Consider the following 17,475-nt stretch of genomic DNA (forward strand, 5'->3'; position numbering starts at 1 on the left):
CATCACAGCTGAGCTTTGTGTTCATCTCTCACATTCTTTATAAAATCATCAGTTATTTTGCTGTCTGTGACTGATTTATGCCCCCCCACAGCCCTGCCTCCGCATCTCTCATCCTGTTGTCGTGGTGACTTAAACCACAGTACACTATACTGGAGGGAGAAAACGATGGGTAGGCTACCATAGCTCGCAATTGACAGTTATTTAGCATAATTTATACAGATGAGGATTGTGGTCATGACTCATGGCCTTATAAAAGCTCAGTGTATGCATGTGCATTACAAGTCATGATGTAGATCAGATTTTGATGCTGGATCCAAGCAGGAGGGTTTCATAAGTGTGCATGAGGTCCGCTGTAATCAGTTTGTCCCATTTATCACACCACATCCAGGTTACCCATGGGTTTCTTCTCACTTCTCCATGTTTCGACCTGATTGACATTATCGTTTGTATTCAAGGTCTAGTCACTATTCTAGTGGTTATGATTTGGAAGGGATAATACAGAAGAGCAGAAGATGACTTCTGGGTGATCCTCTGCTCACTGCAACCTACTCCCTGTCACCTGTTCACACCTGAGACGGAAGATTCCTACAACGTAGCCTAGCATCCCCTAGGTCAGGGTTTCCCAAACTCAGTCCTGGGGGCCCCTGCTGGGTGCACTTTTTTTCTTATTCCCTAGCACTACACAGCTGATTAAATTAACCAACTCATTATCAAGCTTTGACTATTTGAATCAGCTGTGTAGTGCTAGGGCAAAAAACAAAACGTGCACCCAGGGAGGGGGCCCAGGACCGAGTTTGGGAAAACTTGCCCTAGATCACGTGTCAAACCCATTCCACGGAGGCAGGTTTTCGCTCCTCCCTTGTACTTGATTGATTAATTAAGTCATGAATTAGTAAAGAACTCCCCTCACCTGGCTGTCTAGGTCTTAATTCAAAGGAAAACCCAATAGATTTCAATATCTACCAGACACAGATTTTGTACCAGCCAAAATACACAAACTGATCAACATGTTTCTAAAACAATTAAATGTATTACTAGTAAGAAGTAACTAGTGTCCAAAATATCACAGATGAGCCAAAAATGTTCACCTGCCTGTTTAGGGGCGGCAGGTAGCCTCGAGGTTAGAGCTTTGGACTATTAACCCTAAGGTTGCTAGAGCGAATCCTCGAGCTGACAAGGTAATAATCTGTCGTTCTGCCCCTGAACAAGGCAGTTAACCCTCTGTTCCTAGGCCGTCATTGTAAATAAGAATTTGTTCTCAACTGCCTTGTTAAATAAAAAAGACATTAAAAAAAGGGCGGGAAGTTACCGTGGTAGCGTGACTAGTCATGTTTGTGCCTGTCACCGACCTTTTCTGAGTCAAATTGCAAGCCAAGATCTACCACTCAGATTTGTTTTAAACACAAGACTATGGAACATTAACCATTTAAAAACAGTACTGTAGCAATGAAGATTGTCCAGTAAGCGATAGACCCAATATATTATCACCGCATATTGGCTTGCTTGAATTGCCCTGCCGATGCATTGTTAAATAAATAAATAAAAACAGCAGATATCTTCTGGATTCCTTGACAATTTCTCTCTAGTGATGGTTTTGAAATCTCACAGTATACATTTTTCTGTTGCTTTCTTTTATGCCTTCTAAATTACTGCAGACACGGTGATCTGAACCATCCGATTGGCCAGCGGTAAACCTATTGTGCACTTGATTTGCTCTCTGGGCACGCAGGGAAGGCAGAGTTTGTACCTTCAGACACTTGAAATGGTTCAAAATGGCAACAGTTTGCTATCCGGCGCATGAATTGGGTGTACCTAATGCCAACAGCTCGAGACGAATAAAAAAATATAGGACACAGGGCATTATCGTTTTTACATAAATGTTTGGCGATCGACTAGGTTGGTGACCACAGGACTAGTAGAAGCGTTGTCTTCTCTTCCCTAGCAGTTGAAACTCAAACATAGAAAAACAACCTAGCTGGTAAACAAAACAGTGTAAATAGCCAAGAAACACAAGGACAAAGTCTCACTGTAGTAGACTTCCGTTTCAAGTAAATTAGACCAACTTTTATGCTTGTGCACTTCTAAAATTGTATCTTTCACTTATTTCTTCACCTGAGTATAGACCCCATGCAGGCAGTGTTGCAGCGTAAGGGGGAAGGGAAAGGGGGATACAGGGCTATATAGGATTCGTAGTTCTTTGACTGTGTGATTAATTCACCAGCTATAAAACAAAACGTCTTACTTTTGAGAACAGCTTCTCCATTTATTTTACTATAAATGTGATCATACTTTACTATTTTTATTCACAAATGCTCTAAGTGTGAAGCCCTGACCAACCGCCAACGTGGCTGGTAAAATATTTTACCCGCCAATGCCAAAATCTTCCCACATTTGGCAGGTGGGGGTGTTCATTTTATGTCATTTTTAAAGGTGCTACCCAGGATTTATTTTTATTTCTGCATTGTAATTTCATAAAATATCTATCTGCAGTAATAGTGGAATGATATTTCACAGTATTACTAACCCCCCAGTGTTGTGATTGGCTGTGATATTTGCCTATTGATTTCTCCCGCTGGAGAGTCATCTCTTGTCAAAATGGGAAAGCTGTTCTGACTTTGGCTGTATTATCTAGTGGCATTCGCTTGGTCTTTTCCTGGTTGCTAAAATGCTACGCTGTTCGCTCAATTTTAGTTTGTGAGAAAACAAGCGCTGAATAATGTAGGGAATCCTTGTACCATCTACATCTCTGTGAAATATATTTCCAATAACCAATAAATATATTTGAAGCTGATGGACCAAAACCGAAAATAAAGGGTCAAGCGCAAGTCTCCAACATGTTACGGGGAAATAGGATAAGATTTGGTTGGAATGCAACCTATTGCTAGGTGAATTGCTAAATATTTCACAGCAACTTAGATGGTTCAATGATTCCCTACACTGAATAGTGTTTTCAAATGCCGCTCCGGCCAGAGAAATCAATTGGCGAATATCACAACCCTGGCGGGTAAGTAATACTGTGGAACACAATCATTCCACTATTTTTAATTCATTTATTTAACTAGGCAAGTCAGTTAAGAACAAATGATTATTTACAATGACGGCCTACCCCGGCCAACGCTGGACCAGTTGTGCGCCCACCTATGGGACTCCCAATCACGGCCAGATACGATACAGCCTGGATTCAAACCAGGGACTAAAGTGACACCTCTTGCACTGAGATGCAGTGTCTGACACCACTGCGCCACTCGAGAGCCCGAGTTAACTGCAGATATATTGACATTTTATGAAATTACAATAAATAAAAAAATATATGTATAGCACCTTTAAAGTACAGAAGTTGTTATTGTACATCTAGGCTCTTTGTTGAGTCAGAGTTCACACCTGGGGAGAGGTTGGCATAAGGCTAAGTAACTCCCCTGCAGGGACCTGGGCGTTACTCGTGTGGGTGGGAGGATCTGCTAGTCGTGTTTTGAGAGGATTCATCATAATATCTTGCTGTTTCCCCCATTAATTTACTTTAGACTTATTTGCACTATTTTGTGAGGGTCTATTTTGTGTCCGTCCATTGTTTTCCCTCACCTGTACCTCTGACCATTGTCTCATTGGTACTCTACTCAGAGTTACGCCCTCCTTATCAAAAAGTCCGGTCACATCTCAAACACTTCAGTGCCACCTGCTGCATTCACAGACTAAGTCAAGGAACAATATGGAGCTTTGGCTCTCAAAGAAACAATGACAGCCTTGAACTTATTTAGAGGCAATTTCATTAAAATGTGATAATAATAAAAAGATGATCAGAACAGGAGATGACCTACACAGAACTGATAAGCTGCTTTCAAACCCCATCTCAGTAATTGCAGAAGGGACCATCCATGGTCTGAATCTGACTTTGAGACCAGTCTGGCTGTAAGCAGTCTTCATATGATACACAACGAATGGTGGATACGAACTAGGCTACACAGAGTCTGCTGCAGTGCTCTCAGGTACTGTTTCTCAGAGAAAAGGGTCTTTATTGTGTTCTAATGCTTTTATGTATAATTCCTGAAATAAGAAGCTTCACAGCTAGCGGTGGAAACCTGTAGGAGCTGCTGCTGTTGGTCTGTGTTGAGCTGTGCTGTGCTGTGTGGTGGGTCTATTGCAGTTGGAGTTTGGGGGGTTGGTTGGTTTGTTTGTTGAAGCCTGTGTGAATCCCCCAGGGAGCCTCGTTATTAATGACTCAGAGCAGGATTTGACTAGAAATCCCTGAGGTGGGATCCTGAGAAGCAAATACCATTGTGGTGAGCTATGTTATCAGTAGATCAGCTGACTTATCCAGACATTTACATTTAAGTCATTTAGCAGACGCTCTTATCCAGAGCGACTTACAAATTGGTGCGTTCACCTTATGACATCCAGTGGAACAGCCACTTTACAATAGTGCATCTAAATCTTTTAAGGGGGGTGAGAAGGATTACTTTATCCTATCCTAGGTATTCCTTAAAGAGGTGGGGTTTCAGGTGTCTCCGGAAGGTGGTGATTGACTCCGCTGTCCTGGCGTCGTGAGGGAGTTTGTTCCACCATTGGGGGGCCAGAGCAGCGAACAGTTTTGACTGGGCTGAGCGGGAACTGTACTTCGTCAGTGGTAGGGAGGCGAGCAGGCCAGAGGTGGATGAACGCAGTGCCCTTGTTTGGGTGTAGGGCCTGATCAGAGCCTGGAGGTACTGAGGTGCCGTTCCCCTCACAGCTCCGTAGGCAAGCACCATGGTATTGTAGCGGATGCGAGCTTCAACTGGAAGCCAGTGGAGAGAGCGGAGGAGCGGGGTGACGTGAGAGAACTTGGGAAGGTTGAACACCAGACGGGCTGCGGCGTTCTGGATGAGTTGTAGGGGTTTAATGGCACAGGCAGGGAGCCCAGCCAACAGCGAGTTGCAGTAATCCAGACGGGAGATGACAAGTGCCTGGACAAGTGCTAGGACCTGCGCCGCTTCCTGTGTGAGGCAGGGTCGTACTCTGCGGATGTTGTAGAGCATGAACCTACAGGAACGGGCCACTGCCTTGATGTTAGTTGAGAACGACAGGGTGTTGTCCAGGATCACGCCAAGGTTCTTAGCGCTCTGGGAGGAGGACACAACCGTGATGGCGAGATCATGGAACGGGCAGTCCTTCCCCGGGAGGAAGAGCAGCTCCGTCTTGCCGAGGTCCAGCTTGAGGTGGTGATCCGTCATCCACACTGATATGTCTGCCAGACATGCAGAGATGCGATTCGCCACCTGGTCATCAGAAGGGGGAAAGGAGAAGATTAATTGTGTGTCGTCTGCATAGCAATGATAGGAGACCATGTGAGGTTATGACAGAGCCAAGTGACTTGGTGTATAGCGAGAATAGGAGAGGGCCTAGAACAGAGCCCTGGGGGACGCCAGTGGTGAGAGCGCGTGGTGAGGAGACAGATTCTCGCCACGCCACCTGGTAGGAGCGACCTGTCAGGTAGGACGCAATCCAAGCGTGGGCCGCGCCGGAGATGCCCAACTCGGAGAGGGTGGAGAGGAGGATCTGATGGTTCACAGTATCGAAGGCAGCCGATAGGTCTAGAAGGATGAGAGCAGAGGAGAGAGAGTTAGCTTTAGCAGTGCGGTTGTTTTGTGGCAACCTTGTAGCCAGTGTCTGAGTTTTAATGAGTTCTGGGCTTTTAGGAAAATTGAATGCTCATTTACTGCATTTCTAAACAATTTAAAATCTATAAAATGCTATTTGGAAAACAGGGAAAAAAGCAATAAGTACTGCAGCCATTATCACATTGGTTGCTTCATTCACCACAGTTGATCAACAAACACAGCCTGTTAGCTCTACAATTATCTGCTACACATTAACTCTGCACTGGGATTAAAAACTATTAATAAGTACAGAGGGATCTGTTTGCAGAAAAGGTATTTTATTAACAAAAGGTAAACACAAGTTTGCTTTACAAAACTTTTTGTTGTTGAAGTTTTACAGCTAATTTCCTGCAATTCTACACATTTTGCCATGACTTATGCTATGTTAATATGATATCTGAGTGAGAGTGACTAACAAAATCAATGGGGGCCCCCTTGAGGTCAGGGCCTTAAATAAAGGTGAAATAAAATAAATAAAAGGGCCCCTGTCCCCTATCATTGAAGCCACGGCAGTTCAAGGTCGACCGCGGTACTGCATAGTCTTGTTAACACTAGCCTCTATACGTCCTTGACTTGAGTTCTGGAACAGCTGCTTTGATGTGTCGGCAAGAAGTGACGATAATGAAGAGACTGTGTCCTCAGACTTCAAGACTGAATGAATCAGGATCTATTGTTTTACATAGGACTGCTCCAGCCCTTCCGCTTCAAGCCAGCACACAGTAGCTAGCAGTAAACACACAGTAGCTAGCACAAACCTTCGGAGTTTGGGCATCGTTTGCTGCTAACATGAATAGAGCACACAAATCATCACACACATTTTCAAAACATAACAACCTGTCTATACTAAAACGAGTGACATATTAGACAACTGCATCCTGTTAAACATTACGATCTTGCGGCTAGCAAGTAGCAACTAAAGAAAATAAAAAGTAGTAACTAATGTTACCTAGCATTGTTCAGCCCATAGAAAGCCAGCCAGCTAATTACCAGCTAGCTTGCTATCAACTCGAGATCATCTAGCTAATCAAATGGTATGTGTAATTTATAACCAACTAGTTATAGGCTGAACATTTCCTTACCCCACTTAAGTTATTCATTTTCCTTTTCAGAATGTCCTCTGTTTACATAGTAGGGCAATGATGTGAACTGGGGCGGCAGGTAGCCTAGTGGTTAGACTAGTAACCGAAAGGTTGTAAGATCGAATCCCCGAGCTGATAAGGTAAAAAATCTGTCGTCCTTCCCAGAACAAGGCAGTTAACCCACTGTTCCTAGGCCGTCATTGTAAATAAGAATTTGTTCTTAACTGACTTGTCTACTTAAATGAAGGTAAAATCAACTGTATTGAACTGTATGTTCAATTCTGATAAGTCTGATAAACACTCAGTGGGCTATGAGGTTTTCCAACCTGAGACCCTATGGAGGATGAATGACCCGTCGAATTACAGAAACCCTGTACTGTACTTGTTCATATGAATTTAAGACTAAAAGGGGGGAACAACTGCAATTGGACAATAGAACAAATACGGCACAGCTTGCTTTATGCAGTTTCCATCGTCTAGTAGTTTGCACCTATAATCACACAGTATACATGAGTATTGACCATTTTAAAAGGTTCTATGAAAATCTATATGAATCAGAATTAAACAACCGTTTGACTGATCCTACAGCCGCCTTAGACTCAACAACCCTGAAGAAATTATCAGCTGACAAAAAAGAATAACGGAAATCACCCAAAGACAAATATTAGACACTGTTAAAAGATTTGCGTGGGAAAAAAGCCCCAGGAATTGGACAGCTTTCCCATAGAATTCTATTTAATATTTTGGGACAAAGTAGTGCCCCTATTTACACAAATGACAGCACACATGTCACTCAGTTCAGTGCTTCCTGGTTCCATGTATCAAACAGTTATTTCAGTTATAATAAAACCAGGAACATCTGGAGAGTCCCCTGCTGCTTACAGACCCAGTTTAATAAATTGTCACAATGAAAAGCTGATAAGTAATACAATGGCAAAAGTCTTACCAGACCTCCAAGATGGCGTAGCAGTGGGATGTCTGTTTTGATTGTCTTGTCCGTCCCTTGTATATATAATTTTCATCATATATATTTTTTATCTCATTTTCCATCTATGGACTGAACATGCTCTCCTGCAACCTGCCTCTTCTACATTTGCACACACTACATAGATGTTTCTATTTTTCTTTTGTTTTGTGTTTTTGACTGTACGTTTGTTTTTGTCGCAACACGTTGCTTTATATTGGCCAAGTGGCAGTTGTAAATGAGAACTTGTCCTCAACTGGCCAACCTGGTTAAATAAAGGTGAAATAAAAATATAAAAAAACCTGATACATATAGTTCAAAAAGTGTATTTTAAAAATGGACCCAAACGAATACAAGAACATGTTTCAGCTTAATACAATATGCTAAGAAACGAGATATAGATTTATCAATAATGGCTGTTGATGCCGAAAAGGCTTGAATGGCCTTTTCTATTCAAAAATTATGACATTTTCAACTTTCCAGCTGAAATAATAAATAAATAAAACATATTATATACATGTCCTAAAGAAGAAATATACACAAATAATACAACTGAAATTGCTTTAAAAAGGGATACAAGACAGGGTTGTCCTCTCTGACCCCTCCTGTTTGCACTGGCAATTTAACCGATTGCAGAAAGAATTAGAGAGGATCCAAATGTAACAGGTATTGGTAAACATGAATTTTAACTAAACTTATTTGCACATGATCTCCTGATATACCTGACCAATATTGAAAACTCGATGCCCCCTTGCTAAAAAAAATAAATACATCTGAATACAAAAAGATATTACATTTACGTGGAATAAAACTAAATAATGGTAATAAGAAAAATAATAGCTCATCTACAGCAATCCTTTAAATGGACCACAAAAATATGAAATACTTTGGATGCTTAATAAGTGACAACAAATATATAAAGATAACTTTATCGCATTACTCAACAATATGAAAGCAGATCTAATTAAATGGAACAATCTTCCCATAAATCTTACAGGTACAAATAAAGCTCTTCAGAATGGCTTGGATCGAAAAGATTTTATATTTGTTCTTGGTATTACCCCACCGAAGACATTCTTTAAAAAGTATACTCGTCATAAGACTTAATATTGGCAAATAAAACTCATAAAATAAAAAGGAAAGTTTGACATATTCCTAAGTCTGAGGGTGGTTTTAACCTTCCAGACTTGGAATTGTATCAGCTCGCTAAGGCTTTTACTTGCACTAAAGAGAGGAGCAACATGCACATGCTCATCCCCAGAATTTTTTCACATGTCGATTTTCAAAGGATAAAGCTAAAAACATTAACAGCTTAATAGTTAACAACACTATAACAATATGGAAGAAAATGACACATTATTCTACAGGAACCAATATTACTCCCTAAAAGCACAACCCTATGGAACAATCTTTGGATAGCTTTTCAGAATTCACCGATAAATTGGTACACATGGAAAACTAAAGGCATAGAAACAGTAAATGACTTGGTAATAGGAAATACATTTATTTCAATTACAGAATTAAAAATCAATTTTGGACTGACCAATGTACATATTTTCAAGTACATGCAACTTAAACGTTTTATATCACAACTTCGATGTGAAATCTCTTCGACATCAGAGCAATCTTAAGGGAATCATATTTGAGTCAGAAAAAGGATATTCATGTAATAGAAAAGATATACAAAACCTTGCAGAGAGCCTATCCAACTGACAATCTCTTCTAAAAAATATAAACTATTGGAACCAAGACAAAAAATAACTGATATTGGCAGAAGATGGAGGGAATGTTGGAACATAACTTACAAACTACAGTTATTGAAAATTCACACTTAATCCAGTATAAACTCATGTATATAATTGATTTTTCAAGAGACAAAATTCACAAATTCTACAGCACAATGGCAGCCATGTCTTAAGTGTAAAACTAGCAATGACTCAATAATCCATGTCTACTGGGAATGTTATAAAGTCCAAAAGTTATGGGCGGAGCTAGAAAGTTGGCTGTCAGAAGTATCACAATGTAAATGTTCCTTTTAATCAGTCTGTCTGCGTATTTCAAGACATGTAATATGAGGGTGCAGTGAGATACCCCACCCAATCATCTTGGGTTGGATGATAAATGCTTTATTATCTAAATTTTGAAAATGCGTCAATCATCTTGATGTGGCAAACAACTGGATGTAGATCTGGGCAGTGGTGGTGATGTGGACTGAAATCAACAGGAAGCAATCCGGCACTTGTCATCTCCCGTCTGGAAATGCTGGGCTTATTATCTAAATGTTGAAAATGCGTGGGCGATGGAGAGACACTAAATGGTGCAGTTTGTGGCCATGTGGCAGAGAGTGATGCAGGCACTGGAGATGTGGGTGTGGAGCAGGCAGGTCTGGGCAGTGGTGGTGATGTGGATGTTTGAATGCGTCTGCATGCTGTCGTTTGTGTGTATGTATTGTGTCATAAACAATTTAATTGCTTTTAATACACCAGATGTGTAGAATATATATATATATATATATAATAATTTTAAAAATACACCAGATGTACACTGAGTGTACAAAACATTAGGAACACCCACCTAATATTGCATTGTTGTACCCCCATTTTGCCATCAGAACAGCCTCAATTCCTTGGGGCATGGACTCACTCAACAGGGTGCTGGCCCATGTTGACTCCCATGTTTCCCACAGTTGTCAAATTGTCTGGACGTCCTTTGGGTGGTTGACCATTCTTGATACACATGGGAAACTGTATGTCATAGAAAGGGCAGGTGTTCCTAATGTTTTGTACACTCGTGTATGTCCTTGAACTGATTATTTTAAAATCGCAGTGATAAGGATAATTTAGTCCGGTCGGCCTTCAACTTGATATGTAGCTATGGCTGTGCTTGGTAGTCACATTGCCATAACTTGGAAATAAGTCATGATACTATTATATACTTCTGTATATCATTATCAGTGCCCTGCCTCTAATTCCTCCTTCCCAGTTATCCAATGTCTCCCTCCTATTCGGGTACTTTTAAAAGAAGAGATGGTATTCAGTCCAATGCTCTCCTCTTTCAGAGGGGAAACTGAACAGAATCTGTATTCATACCGTTTGCCATTGGCTGTGTTCTTCCTGGTTGCCATGACAGCAGTTGTTTGTGCAGCTCTTGTGTTTGATTGGTCCTCAAAACATGCCAGAAGATACCGACCATTTACACTGAGCTGCACTGGGGACAGAACGCAATCATGGTTACTTTAAGACACCTTGGAGCCGGCATGAGATATGGGTCGGAAAACGTACTTCAGTGCAGGGATGGGATATGCCACTGTACTCCAAATGTTACCTTTATCTACATTGATGCCTCGAAGGTACAATTTGGAGTAAAGTGGCATATCCCATCCCTGCATTGAGGTACGTTTTCAGACCCATATCTCGCACCGGCTCCACTGTGTCTTAAAGCAACCATGATTGTGTTCAGACCCGGTAGGGTCGGTGTCTTCTGGCAACACAGAGAAGTAAGACCTCCACAGGACACTGCTCTAGCATAAAGCCAGCGTAATAGTATCATCTAACTGTAAACAGTGAGATGGTATCAGCTATGTTGACTCAACCGATTTCTACGGTGGTTCTGTCTGGGACATTTTTCCCTCCAGGGAAGCAGATATGCAGTTCTCAGTGTTCTATCTACAGTATCTGTACAGGGGAAAGAAGATTCTACTGCAGATGGGCACTCAAGGTCAGGCGCTCCTCCTTATTACCACACTCTGTCTTTATCTTTCTCAGTCTGCCGGTGATGCCCCGACAACACCCAAGTACACTAAGGATAACCGCGACATCTTCTTCCCTGCCTCTCTGCCAACCCCGGTCTTGCTCAGCCACACTGCCTGCCACCCTCTGTCCATCCAGATCCAGGACAGCCAAGCCAAACTCCAGTACGAGCCCCTGGGCAAGGTGCCCAGACCTCCAGCCAGCGGCTCCCACGAGCAGCCCGAGCACAGGAGAGCCCCCCTGCCCATCCACCCTGCTTCAACTATGGCCTTCAACCCCCAAACAGGTCGGTTTCATCCCTCCTCATCTCAGTACATTTCACAATGCACAGCAGTGAAACTGCCTGTTCTGTTTGAAAACAGACTCTAAAGCAGTTTAAAGTATGCTGCTACAAAGAGGACATGGTCATCAAACATTTGAATTACAATTGTGTAGTTCCTCTTTGGAGAATATAGTGTAATGTGAATTGATTTGTAACACCCGCAGTAATTTTGCTGCAAACTGGTTGTGTTCACTGTGCTGTATCTGCAGTTTGATTCCCTGCGTGGTACCTGCTGCTCTAGGGGAGAAGGATAAATGACTGTCAAAGCTGCTCTCTCGCTGTAATTATATAGACAGCCAGCAGGGGGCACACTTGCCCACTCAGAGCTGTGTTACGTAACTACTGTACACTATGAACTGATTGAATGGTTTCTGTTTTAGTAAGTCACTTATGTCTCCCTGGTAATAGTACATCAGTTGACACTTGCAGATGGAAGTGTATAAAATAATGATCTGTCTTTAAATTTGAACACTGTTCTCCTGATGATGCATTGTTTCTGTATGACACAACTGTGTCAAGCCTCTTTAGTTTACAATCCTGATTGTTGAGTACATGAAATCTTTAAGGATTCAAGGAGGATATCATCCACACACACACACGCGCACACACATACATGAGGTTAAGGAGATCAGTGCTCAGCATTGGGCAGCTTGGCACTGCAATCTACCAATGGTTTCCCAGGCAACCTGAATGAAGAGGTTGGGTAGAGAGGGAGTGGGATTATTGTATTTGTTGTCAGTGCTGCTAGCGCTATTGTACGTTGCTACATGGGGATGTTATTCTCACAGGCAGGCAGGCTGAGGCATTACCCTCCCTCATATATCCTATCTGCCTCCAGCTTTCATTGCGGGGTCTGTTATGGCAGCCTGGAACAATATTTGAAACCAGTGTTTGTCTGTGTATAGAAATTACATTTATGTTCCAGTAAGCTCATGTTAATGTTGGTCATTACAAACATTGTTGTTATAGTATAGTGCACTGCATATTAAATCAGTCTGAAATGGATTATTCCGCTAACCTCAGAAGTATGAGTGAGAGCCTGTCATCTTGTCTTTCTTCTCTATGCTGGTGTGTTTGGATGATGTATGGATTGTGACCCAGCCAGGTCATGTGACGTGGTTGTTTCTCCAGATGAACTTGAGGAGCCTGCAGAAGGACTGTCCTACAGACAGCAGGAGTCTCATCTGTGCCAACAGATGAAGCTGGCCACTGTGTCCACAGGGCAGGAGGCTGCAGGCTGGCCCCATGACGAGCCTGCTTCCTGTAGTACCACACAAACCTGCTTAGGTAAGAACATTTACAACCAGGAAATACCAAGCGGGAAAGTAAGAATTCTAGTAAGTGGAGGACAGGATCCTTGTTAGAAGTTCTCATAATGTTCAGGGAAGTCAGGAACCAATACACGCAGTCAGTCAGGAAAGCAAAGGCCAGCTTTTTCAAGCAGAAATTTGCATCCTGTAGCTCTAACTCCAAAAAGTTCTGGGACACTGTAAAGTCCATGGAGAACAAGGGCACCTCCTCCCAGCTGCCCACTGCACTGAGGCTAGGTAACACGGTCACCACCGATAAATCCATGATAATCGAAAACTTCAACAAGCATTTTTCAACAGCTGGCCATGCCTTCCTCCTGGCTAATCCAACCTCGGCCAACCAAACGAGCTTCAATGCCATACAACACTCCTTCCGTGGCCTCCAACTGCTCTTAAATGCTAGTAAAACCAAATGCTTGCTTTTCAACCGTTCGCTGTCTGCACCCGCACGCCCGACCAGCATCACCACCCTGGATGGTTCCTACCTAGAATATGTGGACATCTATAAGTACCTAGGTGTCTGGCTAGACTGTAAATTCTCCTTCCAGACTCATATCAAACATCTCCAATCCAAAATCAAATCTAGAGTCGGCTTTCTATTTTGCAACAAAACCTCCTTCACTCACGCCGCCAAACTTACCCTAGTAAAACTGACTGTCCTACCTATCCTCGACTTCGGCGATGTCATCTACAAAATAGCTTCCAATAGCTTCCAATAGATGCAGTTTATCACAGTGCCATCCGTTTTGTTACTAAAGCACCTTATACCACCCACCACTGCGACCTGTATGCTCTAGTCGGCTGGCCCTCGCTACATATTCGTCGCCAGACCCACTGGCTCCAGGTCATCTACAAGTCCATGCTAGGTAAAGCTCCGCCTTATCTCAGTTCACTGGTCACGATGGCAACACCCACCCGTAGCACGCGCTCCATCAGGTGTATCTCACTGATCATCCCTAAAGCCAACACCTCATTTGGCCGCCTTTCCTTCCAGTTCTCTACTGCCTGTGACTGGAACGCATTGCAAAAATCGCTGAAGTTGGAGACTTTTATTTTCCTCACCAACTTTAAACATCTGCTATCTGAGCAGAGCAACCGATTGCTGCAGCTGTACATAGTCCATCTGTAAATAGCCCACCCAATTTACCTACCTCATCCCCATACTGTTTTTATTTATGTACTTTTCTGCTCTTTTGCACACCGGTATCTCTACTTGCACATCATCATCTGATCATTTATCACTCCAGTGTTAATCTTCTAAATTTTAATTATTCGCTCCTATGGCCTATTTATTGCCTACCTTCCCATGCCTTTTGCACACACTGTATATAGACTATTTTATTTCTCTACTGTGTTATTGACTTTATTGTTTACTCCATGTGTAACTCTGTGTTGTTGTCTGTTCACACTGCTATGCTTTATCTTGGCCAGGTCGCAGTTGGAAATGAGAACTTGTTCTCAACTAGCCTACCTGGTTAAATAAAGGTCAAATACATTTTTTTTCTATATCTCTAATGTTCAGACCAGCAGCTGTATGGCGGCAGTGAGCAGTCTAAGATGTTGGACCCCAGTCGTGTGCGCTCCCGCATCCCCCCCAACATGCCAAAGCTCTTCATCCCCTCCACCGTCACCAAGTTCCCCCCGGAAATTACCGTCACCCCGCCTACACCCACCCTGCTCTCCCCCAAAGGAAGTATCTCCGAGGAAACCAAGCAGAGACTCAAGGTACTTTCCCGCTTCCTCTCTCTTTCCCCTTCTATCGCTCTATCTATCAATTCCATCAATTGATCGATCTCTGGCCACTTTCTATCTTTTCACCCTGTCTGTTAAACTGTCTTTCAGTCAGACTAAACCCCTCCTTGTCTTTGTCCCCTGTTCCTGTCCAGAACGTGATCCTGTCCTCCCAGTCGGCGGCCACAGTGAAGGAGACGCTGAGCCAGCCAGCCCTGGAGGTGCAGGAGACCTCCAGCCAGGAGTCCTCTCTGGAGAGTGAATCAGATGAGAGATGAGGAGGATGATTACATGGACATCTGAGCTACTGACCAGCTGTGCCCCCCCACCCACTTGTCCCCTTCTCACAGCTACAAGAGTGAACAAACCCAGGCTGCTCATTTGAGCTAGACCTGACTACCGCCAACCCTTCCACCTTGTCTTGAAACAATGGAATGGTACATGTCACTGCAGCTAGTGTCTCTGTGTTGATGCAGTTGGTCTATCTTGTATTGAATGGGAAAAGTCCAACTGTGGATGACTGGGGATGTTTTTAGTTCAACAACAATTTAGCAAAGTGCCATTTTACACTCATCACACCGGTCTCCATAGCCTTTCACATGAAAATGGGAAAGGGTGTAGAATGATGATCAACACTTACTGTAAGTTAAATGGTCAGAATTTGTGGATTGTTGCTATGCAGACAAATTCTTAGCCTTCAATGCAATTGGCATCCTTGGCTGTGATTTATGCATCTTTCATATATAATGGGGTCAAAAATTCTGCCTGCTTTTACTATATTTCAACTGCAGCTACATCCTTGTTGGTGGGATGCAACATCCCACACTGAGGTACTTCAACATGATATGTGCCATGGCAACATACAACTGTTGCCAGCCAACTTTTGTCCATACACATTGATATAAGAACCTAAACTGCAAGAAACCCACATTTGTATGTAACCTGTATTTTCATGGACACTACGATTTACTGAGGACCATCAGCTGCAAACCAGGCTTTTATATGGGCCTCCTAACGCAATGTTGAGGAACCTACTTCTCCAAAGTTAATAACCTGTAGCAGAATGGATATGTTTACACTTCCACGTGTGATGTCTTTTGTTTGTTCTATTTTTGTACTCCACTGTATTATTTCAAGTCTCGTTTGATTTTGTCCTTTGTTTCTGTGTGGATTTGTAGCTTGGAGGAGTCTTTACCAGGAAGAGGTCTTGTCACCAGCATTGCTCAGGATAATAGACAGAGAGATGTTTTGGATTAGCCTGAATTAGCTTTTGTACATCACACTTAAAACATATTTTCCAATGAGGCAACTCTTATAGGGTTTGGGTGTTTTTATTTAGCATTGGGGTAGTACACAAGTACATATCCATTCTAGTCAATTTAGGAAACAAATTCAATTTAACTTAATCAGTTGTGCTTCAGTTTATTAACTGAATTCACTGGCATTGTAAGGGAAGGTGTGGATGTTCCTAATTCAGGCAAAATGCCTTCCCGATGGATCAGTTTTGGTAAATAGGTTTAAATTCAAAGTAAACTCTGAATGGGGATAGCTAGTCAGTTGTACAGAAGACAATATAATGTTTTTTACAGATTGTTTTCTATAAAAAGGATATGTACTGTATGTTTATTGTCAAAACAAGACTTTTTAAAAAGGAGGAAATTATGAATTAATAATTGTAAAGGACACCGCCCAAACAAGTCTTGCTTGACTATCTGTAAATGGATGTTTGTATTTTTTGGTGTAAAATACTGTTTTGTATTTCTACTGCTGAGCTTCTTATGGGAATATAGAATGGCTGAAAGGTGACTTTGGGTTCAAGGCTTTTCTTCTGCTCTTCAACCTTAGCTCAGGCTGGGGAGTTGTTGTTCTCTACATATTGACTTGCCACATTAAAGATGTCACAACAAAAATATACTTGATACACTCATACCAGGTCTTTGCTCTTTAACTCTTATTTCAATTACCTACATTTTCTGTTTGTTTTCATATTTAGTTTGAACTTCAACCTCTGGCAGCTGTAATGGTTATGTATTGGTTGCAAAAGCTGTATGTATACAGTAGTTTAGACCAATTGGCAAGACAACCTCAATGTCATTTAGTTCTACAGACTACAATTCCAGTGAAGTTTGACCTAAACAAAACAACCTGTGGCAAAGTGTCACTCTTTCCACCAACATGTCCCCTGTGTATCAATCATGTTTTCTATCTCCATAATCTCCTCTAGTTGAGACCACCCTGTCTCTCTGACATTTTAGTCAAAGGGCTCGTACACTTCAGTGTGAAGTCTCTGACACGAGGGAAGTCATTAGCCTTCATTAGCAACTTCCAGAAGTTTCTTATGAAGTGCTGTGAGTTTGTCATTTGCCCCTTTGTCAGGAAAGCTACATTTGAGGTTTGTTTTCTTATGAGGTGGACCAAATGTGTGATCCCCCATCCACTAGGTTGTAGTTTGGAGATCTCTCTTCTCCAAGCCTTGATAGGGCAGAGGGGGTTGGTAAGTGATTTGTTCAGTTCAGTCTGTCTGTCAACAGGAAGAAGTTAACTACAGTTGAAGTCGGAAGTTTACATACACCTTAGCCACCTACATTTAAACTCAGTTTTTCACAATTCCTGACATTTAATCCTAGTGAAAATTCCCTGTCTTAGGTCAGTTAGGATCACCACTTTCTTTTAAGAATGTGAAATGTCAG

General features: G+C 42.2%; 1 pseudogene; it reads left to right on the forward strand.

Moving 5' to 3' along the window:
* LOC115140004 (calcineurin-binding protein cabin-1-like) overlaps positions 1–16,714 on the forward strand; it is a 94,337-nt pseudogene extending 77,623 nt beyond the window's left edge.
* The last annotated feature ends 761 nt before the right edge of the window (positions 16,715–17,475 follow it).

The sequence above is a fragment of the Oncorhynchus nerka genome, linkage group LG13 (assembly GCF_034236695.1).
Source record: "Oncorhynchus nerka isolate Pitt River linkage group LG13, Oner_Uvic_2.0, whole genome shotgun sequence".
Classification (NCBI taxonomy): domain Eukaryota; kingdom Metazoa; phylum Chordata; class Actinopteri; order Salmoniformes; family Salmonidae; genus Oncorhynchus; species Oncorhynchus nerka.